We start from the raw sequence: 11,288 nt of genomic DNA, 5'->3' as shown, positions 1-11,288 counted from the left end.
CTTGCCACAAAAGTTTCACTTCACTCTGGCTTTTAGTCCTTTAATGAAGAATGTTTTCTCCTCATAGTGTAATGATGACCCACCCACTTTAACTTTGAGTCTTTTCTCTTCTTTGATCAAGGCTGCTTCAATGCCGGTGAAGGTTAGTTCGGGTAGATTCTTAAAGGTAGCCACCAACGGGCTAATGCTTCCAAGGTCATGCACTTGAGAAGGATTTCTATGACATCCTCCTCTTCCATCGGTGAAGGTTAGTTCGGGTAGATTCTTAAAGGTAGCCACCAACGGGCTAATGCTTCCAAGGTCATGCACTTGAGAAGGATTTCTATGACATCCTCCTCTTCCACTGGGAGACATAACACATGTAAGTTGTTGCATAACACTTTTCATTTTATTTAAATATTCTTGGTGACTCAATTCTTAGATGTCTAACCCAAAAAACTAAATTTTGAGACTAATTTTAGAGTTCTTTTGTTTGACACCAAATAGCTTCTCTAGTTCATCCTATGCTTCTTTAGAGTTTTCTTCTAATGTAGTATGATGGATGAAACTATCTCCTAGCCCTAACACAATGATGGCTAAATCTCTCTCATTCCTTACAAGCCAAAACCTTTTCTCCTCCCCTTCTAATCCTTCACACTTATCCCTTCCACTTACTATCCCCCAAAGCCCATCTTTCATGAGAACAAACTTAAGTTTTTACTTGTCATGTATGGAAACCATCACCATTAAATTTATCAACTATGAGTGGAGTTTCCATGGTTTCCTTATGGGGATGGGAAGGTCTTTGCAATAGGGTTACCCAGTGCCAGTGTCTAGTCCCTTACAAAGGTGGATACATTTCATATGATTAATACTTACCAATTTCAAAAACTGTAAACCCAAAAAGTACCATGTTTTGGGATAGTAAATTAGAGTATTAAACCATGGGGCAAATTGATTTTGATGATGCACAAGTGTTTAGCAACACCCCAATGGTAAAGTAGAACCCTCAATGTCTTAGAAAAACTAATTGTAACTAGTGCTAATTATCATGTTAATAAAGGTAATTTCTACTAACATAGCAAATAATGATTTGAGAATTGTTTATGTTTAACAAAATGATGCATATATCCTCTATAGCATGTATGACCCCATGAGTCAATTGGTTGATAGTTGATGAGAAATATGAGATTTCTACCCCCTTCTGGATGGAAATCATCACTACCTACTTGGCTACTTTGGAGCCTTTGATTTGATAAAGCTTGGACTCCTTTGATGCCTTGTAGCTCCTTGAGTTGATGTAGCTACTCCAAGTGATGTGTTCTTACAGTAGATAAACCAAAAGCTCTTGATCCTTGATGATTTTGGAGCTCGAGAAAAGAGGGAAAAATAGTTTAGTGGCTAATTAGTGAAACTAATGATTTTGTTAACTAGGTTATCCTAGAGTGCATAGATACTCAAGAGATGATGGGTGGCTCTGATACCAACTTGAGATTTCTGTCTAGAAAGGATTAGGGTATGTAGAAATGAACTAGGATCAACATCTTGACATGCTAGAAATGCAAGATAGAGATTTATACTAATGATAAAAATAGAGCATCATGACAAGGTAAAAAGTTTAGAAAAAGCTCATATGATAATCCATTAGATAGAGTGACTTTTTACAAGCTTAAGTACATCTCCATTAGCCATTAATCATGGCTAAGCTATCCCAAAGATTACCTAGATTTGAGCACCATCTCCCTTGAAGTGAGCACCCACTTAGCCTCTTTACCTCCTTCTACTAGTAGGTGTCTACTTTTGGCTTCCACAAGGTTTGACCATTTCATACGAGCCTTCATATTTGGGCTATACCAAGAGGTATGTACAGACCACCACCAATGCCATACACATCTCCAGTTTTACCGCCCAAATCGATTCTTCCTAGAACCGCACCAGTACAACAATACTCGATGGCCTTGCTAGCAGACTCCGAGAGACCTATGACTCATATTAGCAATACAATTCACATGGATATCTAGAGAAAACCGCAACAATATAATTCATATTAGCAATACAATTCATATGGATATCTAGAGCAAGCTGCAATAATATAATTCATATTAGCAATACAATTCATATGGATATCTAGAGTAACCCCTAGCCGTTGACTATGCCTCCTTATTCAAAGCTATGGTGCACAACAAAAAGGGCAAGAAACTTCACTAACATCATGCATACCACCTCAATAGTTCCATTGTAAGGGGTGCATAATGTTGCTGAGTGTCCTCAAGTATCCCAACTCCATCTTTGGATCGAGTGCCAAACCCAATGTCATTCTATTCAAAGGCACATGTTACAAGTGTGGATTCAAACATGCTTTCAAGGATTGTAGTGACAATCACCCCACTGGCTAGAGAATTAGCCACTTTGTTAAGTGACAAGGTAGACTTATTCGTATAGTCCCCCTTAATGCCATCTCACAATGCTCCACACCAAGACGAGGGCAATTTCAAAGGAAACATCAAGGCAACTAAGAAGATAAAAAATAAGGATTCAACCTCGAAATGAGCTGCCAAAGAGCATGAGGTGTAAACGTAACTATTGCAATAGTCCCTAAAAAGGCTAAAGGACCAGAACCAAAGGTCCAAAAGAAGAAAACCTCAAAGAGCATGCAAAAACGCAAAGCATAATCAATTGTTCAAGGGTGACAATGTCATGATCATTCAAAGTGGTTTGGACAGGATAGTTCCAAAGATGCCTACCTCATGGAGACAATAGGTGGTTGCTTGCTCAAATCGGCTCTTCCCAAAGAGAAGAAACCCATTGACTACGAAAAAACTAGCTCTTCTCTCAAAGAGAAGAAACCCATTGACTATGTAAACCTTCCAAAGAAACTCAAAGATTACCCCAACCCTGTGTTGGAGAATGAGAAAATGAAACAAGACCAAGCACTTATAAAAGGAATGCTTGTGGTGCAAGCTAAACTAGAGTGAGTACTTGAGCAAGTGGTCAAGTAAAAACCATTGACCCCTCTTAAGAGTATCCTAGACCATATTCTAGAGTCAATCATAAAACCAGTAAGGGAACCTCAGAGCATGCCAAATGCCATAGTTAAACCTTTGACCATTCTTAAGAAGATGGAAAAAGAGCCAATCCTGGATCACCCCCATATTTTAGTATGGGAATCACATTTTTTTCATCTCTCAGCACATGCAAACACATGCGCTTGTAACTAACTTCGTCAATGCCAACCCTCCAAGTACATCTCTAGATGGGGGGGACTATGGTGAGTGTAATCGTGGCCCATGGTATAGCCCATCGCATGTAGAACCCTTGACCTTGTAAGTACTTCCAATGAGCTTTAATGCCTGCAATCTCTTTTGCAGCTCCAACTCAACACCAACAAAACCTTACCCTCGCTAATGTATTTGCCACAAAGAAACTTTGGATGCGTGTCTTTCTCAAGTTTATATGAACAGCTTATAGAGCTCGAATGAGCATGAACATCAATCCTATGATTATATTCGACGCGAGGAATCGATGGACATCGACAGAGATCTTAGAGTACATCGCAAGGTAGATAATTCCAAATTCATTACCACATTTGAATCTGAGCTACACGTCGTTCAGCAAGTCATAGGATTTTCGTGCTCGTTTGTGTGAGTGAAGTTTAAAAAAAAAACCATACATAAAGTATGGCGAGGAGTTGGCACAGTCCTCCCCAAAATTTAATAAACATAGGAGAATGTGCCCTTCTCCCATTTCCCAAATAGCACTTTAGATAATATCGAAAGTGGATCAAAACACCTTTCATGTTGAAGGCGGCCACGAGTCCTACATATTGATTCATGATACAAAACTCATTTTCAAATGTGGCAATGAATTTGTAATTTTCTAATTTGCGAGGTACTTTTGAATCCCCATTGAACATAAGAACAGGTTTCAAGCTCATCGATTACGGATGTCAACCTAGCATTGCTTCCAAGTATGCTTTCAAATTCATGTTCATTTTCGAGCATTTCAAATATGCTCTACAATACACGAAGTATGCTACCCAAGCACTCACACAAAACATGGTAAAAGAAGGTTTAAAAAACTCTTGTTTTGTAAGCTTCAGAGCATGGAGTGCACTTGGATTTGATGATGATGATGATGTGTGTGTGTGTGTGTGTGTGTGTGTGTGTGTGTGTGTGAGAGAGAGAGAGAGAGAGAGAGAGAGAGAGAGAGAGAGAGAGAGAGAGAACCTGCTTACGTTTATGCACCAAGACATCTTGTGCATGAGGTAGTTGCGTTTATTAGAGATGCTAAGATAATCAATCATCAGAGATGCTACGAGTGTATATACTAAGTAGCTAATGCATGGCTAGTACGTTTGGTATATGCTGGCCATGCGTTAGCTGCTTAGTATATACTCGTACTGTTCATCATCGTTGTGCTTCGACGGGACCACAACCTTCTCGGCCACAAGATAAGCAGAGTAAAAGCCTACGCCAAACAGCCCTATCATGCTCACATCAACTCTGGCAGAGCTAGGGCTTCCATGAACTTCTTCGTCCTCGAGTGTGCAATCAGAGTGTGCAATCATTATGAGGTTGTTAACCAAATCTAAAGAAGAGCTCACATTACACCTTGCCACCAACACAAAGCCAAGAGAGGGGGGGGGGGAACCTCATGCAATTGGAAAAAAATCATCAAGAACCATATTAGCCTTAGACATGCCAATCCCGCTGTCGATGATGGTCGGTTGGACGCCTTATCCGGCAAAATGTGGATGAAGAGATCTTGTTGAGAATCCAACTTGGTTTGGAAATCCTCATCCTTCCCTCCTTCCTTTGGAACATGTTCTGTGTTTTTACATCCTTGTGGACGAGGCCTAGTTAGTGGCATAAGGCAAGGGCATGTGTGATTCTGCGAACAAACTGGCGGCCTTGCGCTCACACTGAGGTTGCATTCATCAGTGGCGAAGCAGGAAGTCGCCTCCCTCACAATATGTCGTAAGGTGGATGCAACCGTCCTTGCCCTCCAATGTCTTCTCCTTTGGAACGATACCCGGCTGGCCTCTTAACCTGCCCAGCACCTCTGCCTCCCATCTGATCTAGGCGTCATGCTCAATGAACACCCTCTTCTTCTTCTTCCCATCCAATTTCCTCTTCTTGTCTTTCTTGTGAACCAACACAGTCTTGTAGGTGACCAACCTCCTACTAGCCCGCTCCTGACACAGCCTCACGATGCCTTGCCCTCACCACTAAGGGAAAAATTGAATTCTCCTATTTAGAGCTCCCAAATGACTCCACTAATGAGAGATTTGCTACTGCGGATACGGTGCCCAATACTTGCTCATTTTTGCTCTCAAAGATGTAGAGCTTGTAGCAAGCCATAGCCCACGGTGTGGAGGAGGGCTCCGTTCTCTAACATGTCAACGAGAGTTTCGACGACGGAGGTACTAGTACTGCTAATGGTCAGATGTTCACCACCTAGTTGAGGAAGCGGATGGACTGCATGTGGCACACAAATGACACTATGAAGCACACCAGCACGGCCACACACTTGACGGTGCTCCACTGCCCTGACACCACGGACGTTAAGCTGGTGGACATAGTCGTATCGTGACCTACACTAGGTAGCTGCTTGAAGCTACCTGCTGGCGGCGAAAGTGAAGTAGGTGGCCAGTGTGGTCATGAAGAGAGCGACTGTGGTGGCTATGAGGTTGGACTCCATGGTGCTGTTCCGAAGCGTTTGCACCACCAGCACGTTCTTCTTGTGGTTCTCCTACATGAGCCCGAGCCACATGTTCCTAGTCTCCTCCAACGCGGTTCAGGCAACAGTCCGAGCCCCTTCATTTCTTCTCCATCCCTCCCCCCTCTTCTAATCGGCTTCTTGGTGCGTATGACAATGGTGCGCTTGACAACTGACCTTATTCTGCGCTCCCCCCAATAGTTCAATGCTGTGTGGGATGCTGTGTGGGAGAGACAAATCAACCTTCAAGGTAAGCTTATGCTTCAGAAATTAGCGTTAGGGTTTGGAAAACTGGTGGTGTCTTCCTCTCTCTCACCTTCCCCAAACGAAACTCGAGCCGATCTGAAAAAAGAGCATCTAGTTTTTTTTTTAGCGTCCACATGGCCATCCATCCAATTTTGTAAAGTCCATGTGGCCTAACTGTTAAAACCCTAAGATCTCTCTAGATAATTGTTATGCATAAACATGCATAAATCAGGCATAAACTCAACCATTGCACACATGAATAATAAATGAAATACATCATACCTCTACCTTGATGTCCCATACCATCAAGAGGTATAACTCCAATCCAATAGCATGTAGCTAAAGTGTGAAATGGTAGATGAGAAGATATGGACCTCTACACAAGAGACCATAGCATAAGCCTCCTAGCCTCCCAGCCTCCAAGCCCCCTTGAGTGCCCCATGCCCCTATTATATAGGAGGGCCCTCAAGTGACTCTTGACTTTCCATTCCTCATGTGTGACCCTTGGATGCCTGACCCTAACCTCAACCCTTAAGGTTAGTCCTAACCCATGCTCCACTAGAGCTTGTTTCCATGCTCCCATGCTCACAAGCCTAATGTGGGTTAGCCTCCTAGTATATGCACACATAATGTGTATATAACATAGCACACATAATGTACATATAACATACTTCCCCTCTCTCAAAACATTGCACTCTTGCAATGTTATATGTACATAATGTACATATAACATACTTCCCCTCTCTCAAAACATTGCACTCTTGCAATGAAAAGAAGGAGAACTGCACTGAACAATCTCAACCGACTCCCAAGTTGAATCCTCAATTTCCCTATCTTTCCACCTAATTTTAACCTCAAGGATAAGTCAACTACAAAGTTCCCTTTCCCTGAATTCATGTACCTTATCAGGTTCATGTGAAACATAGGATAAATCTTCAACTTCAACGAGTTCTTGAGGAGTAACTGTGTTATCCTCACCTCCCAGTTTCCCTTTCAATCTATTGATATAAAAGATTGGATGAACTCTAACATGTGGAGGTAGTTTTAAGTTCAAACGCAACCGTGCCAATCCGATGTATAACTCGAAAATGGACCACAATATCTAGGAGATAAATTCGAGCATTTTCCCATTGACAAAGTCTGAAAATCTTTAGGAACATTAAAATAAACCAACACTCCTGGTTCAAAAGACCGAGATGAGCGTCCCTTATCAACATAAAACCGTGCCCTATCATGAGCACTCCTGATAGAATCCCGAGCTTCGGTCAGGATTTCCTGCATATCTCGTAAGAAATCCCTCGATGCATCAAGCTCGATGTCCTTAAGACCGACATCAATAGGTTCCCTGGATTAATACCCATACATAAGTATACACGGACTAAAAAATAATAGCCGTAAATTTAAAATTGTTATAGGCAAATTCTATCATTGGAAGATATTTTCCCAATATGATGATTTTCTAGAGACATATGCACAACGCATATACACTATAATCTGATTCATACACTCTTTTTGTCCATCAGACTACTACGGATGATCAGATCAATTCACATTCAAAGTAACTTCCTCGTTGTAAACCTTTCGGAATAAAGAAGAAAAACATGGCATTATAACAGCAGAAACCAGGGATTCATCGGCGCCCCGACATACCCACATCTGCATAGGGAATAATCGACGTCTCGAGTTACCCATATCAACATAGAGAGTCATCAACGTCTCGATGAGTTACATATGTCCATCCGTAAACCTATCAGGTTGATTATGTAAATCACCTAAAGTACGGAACTAGAGAAAGAAATGCCAACAAAGGAAGAATCCAAATTTCCTTATCCAAATACAACAAGATAAAGTTGTTTGAACTCTCAAGAAAGAGATTTCAACAAGTGAAAATGTCGATGAGATTACCCTCATCAAAACATGCAGGCTATAGATAAAATAAATTTATCTAGAGAATGCCCACACTATAACTTCTAGTGAATTTTAGAAAATAAGATTGTCTTTGAATGTTGAGGTCAACATTCTAAGTGATGTAAGCAAAGCAACAATCTTGAGCCCAAATTATCCCATAAGATAATATATGTGAGGGATCACTAGCGTCCCATACCACCATGATACCACCCATACATACCTTAACAATTTGAAACTCCATAGTATGCCGTCTAGGAAATATGAGTAAAATCCTGTATAAAAGGAATAAGATGGCCTTATCCAGAATTTCACATACTAAACCTGTCTCTATATACTTGAGACTACATCAAGGAATAAATCTTTCTAAGTACATCATTTAGAAAAGAAATTGAATTATTGGCGTCTTTCTAATGATAACTACCCAAAACACAATAAAGTTAGGGTAGAAAAATAACTCACCTAGATATATAAGCAACTAGGTATCTGAGTTGGAATATATACAAGAGTATAAGAAATATACTCCAAAATTACGTGCAAAAAACGAAGGCAAATGCTACCTTCAAAGCACATGTAATTATTCAAAAGATCAAAAGATCCTTATAAAACCATGGATAAAAGCATAAAAGCTCCTCCAATCCATAAACACCATAGTTGATCATAAAAATCAATGCATACCATCTAATGGACATAAATCATGCCAAAAGAAGCATTAAAATTGGTGGGGCCAACTCATCAATCCGGAGTATATGAACGTTGTGTTGTTCAAATAAAACTCCAAAGTAAGAAAGTGAAACACATGTGTGTAGCACTCAATAATAAACCCTAGACATAAGTGATCTAGGCAGAACTTGATGAGTCCAAATAAAACTTGGAAAACATCCAATAAAATCCACCAAAACAAATCGATCAACTAACCCATGATAGAATTTGTCTTAGGCTTAAGAAATTAAGCACAATTCACACTTTAATAAGTGCCAAAATAAATTATCATGGAAAAGTGTCAAAGGTGAAACACACTTTAAACGTAAATTATAGCCATCAAAAGAAATTAAGGAACATGTCCAAAAAGAATAGCTAAACAATGGTAAAAAATCATGAATACATTGTTTAGAATTAATCCAAACATAAATATCCATTAATACGAGCTATAATCATATTAATAATATGCGAATAACCCGCATTTATCTAATGTCAGCACGAGAAAACGTACTTCAATATTAAATATCCCTTGAAAATATTAAATTCTCGAGAAAAATAATTATCATGATTTTTTCCTAATTTTTCTTAGTTTTATAGGACCTCAAAATATAATAATTTTGAATTCCACCAAACCTATCTCATGGTATTCCAAACCTATATTTTTCCAAAAAAAATTTAGCAATTAATTTTGCCAAAATACCATTGATATTTTAAAAATACCAATTTTTAGGATTTCTAAAAATAATTTCTAGAAATTTTCTAATTTTTCCTGAGAATCCCATCGTTCACGAAATTTCTAATTCCGCCCGACAATTCTCAAATCCAATGAAAATTTTCAATTTTAATGGATTTTTCTAGTTTTCTGGATCAAAAAATATATTCTTAAAGGAATTTGAATGGTCACGAGCGCCCGAATGGACACCACATGCCAAACACCAACCCCACATTTTTCCAAAATTTAAAATAACCTTTGTCTAATTTTCCACTAATTTTCAGGAATTTTTAAAATTTTTTAAATTACCTCGAACGCATTTAGAATACGAACGGTCAAAAAATTTCGGAATTCCAATTGTTTTCCCGGAATACGGAAAGCCAAAAGTTTTGGGAAAATGAAAAGACAAAAAAAATCGGAATGTGAAAGGTCAAAGGTTTCCGGAATACGGAAGGTCAAAAGTTTTTCGGGAATTCAAAAAGCCAAAAGGTTTGAAGAAAACGGAAAGCCAAAGGTTTTCCGGAAGATGAAAAGCCAAAAAATTTCAAGAAGAAATTTTCAGAGATTTTTTCCTCAAATCCCAAAATTTTTAGTATTTTTCAGGCTTTTTTCCCAAGCTTTTTCCTTGAAAAATCTCCAAAAGCTTTTTTTAAATATAAAAAACTCATTTTTTAAAAAAATGGGAAAAAATAAAAAATAAGCTTTTTTAAGCTTTGCATGAATTGATTTTTTTCTAAGGGGGGGGCCACCCGCGGCTGTAGCGCAGCCCCCCCCCCCCCCCCCCCCCGGCCGCGGTCGCCTGCGCGTGGACAAGTGAGAGAGAGAAGGACTCTCTCTTCTCCCCTCTCTCCTCCCTTTTCTCTCCATTTCCATCTATCTCCTCCAATCTCTTCTCTCTCTCTCTCTCTCTCTCTGTGTGTGTGTGTGTTAATCAGAGAGATTAGCTTAATCTTTAATTAAGGTTTTTAATTAAACTTTTTAATCATAATTATCATTAATTATGATTAATGTTTTAAAAAAATCACTTTAAAGAGATTTTCTCCCGAAAAAAAGAAGGAAAAATTAGATTTGAGAGGCGGAGAGAGTCCCACGCACACGGGAGAGCATCTCATGCATCAACACGCTATCCCCTACTGAATTTCAGTAGAAATTGATAGAAATTTGATCGCATTCCCGCGGAAAAAACCTGCAAAAAATGTATAAAAATATATTTTAAATAAAAAAAATGCTCAAAAAAATCCTTAAAAAATAGAAATTTTTTTAAAAAAATTCTAGAAATTCAGGGAATTCATTCTACAAAAATATCCACCATAAAATTTATGGTATTTTTGTAAAAAATTCCATTAATGCTTGATTTTAACCATAAAAAATAGAAAAAAATAGCATTAACTCACGAAATTACCCTGCAACATCGATTCGTCCATTGAATTGTAGTAACACACGTTCCAATCACCAAATCGATGATCCACGTGCAATTCATCAACACAAATCAATAAAATAATATTTTATTAGTAAATATTAAAATTTACTATTAAAAAAAATCAACAACAATTAAATAGAGATTGCTCTGATACCACTGTTAAAACCCTAAGATCTCTCTAGATAATTGTTATGCATAAACATGCATTAATCAGGCATAAACTCAACCACCCAACCACCCCGAGCCCAAGGGATGCACACATGAATAATAAATGAAATACATCATACCTCTACCTTGATGTCCCATATCATCAAGAGGTATAACTCCAATCCAATAGCATGTAGCTAAAGTGTGAAATGGTAGATGAGAAGATATGGACCTCTACACAAGAGACCATAGCATAAGCCTCCCAGCCTCCAAGCTTCCAAGCCCCCTTGAGTGCCCCATGCCCCTATTATATAGGAGGGCCCTCAAGTGACTCTTGACTTTCCATTCCTCATGTGTGACCCTTGGATGCCTGACCCTAACCTCAACCCTTAAGGTTAGTCCTAACCCATGCTCCACTAGAGCTTGTTTCCATGCTCCCATGCTCACAAGCCTAATGTG

The sequence above is a fragment of the Cibotium barometz genome, chromosome 59 (genome assembly GCF_041138505.1).
Source record: "Cibotium barometz isolate CiBa-2024 chromosome 59, ASM4113850v1, whole genome shotgun sequence".
Classification (NCBI taxonomy): Eukaryota; Viridiplantae; Streptophyta; class Polypodiopsida; order Cyatheales; family Cibotiaceae; genus Cibotium; species Cibotium barometz.
This window is presented reverse-complemented; position numbering follows the sequence as displayed.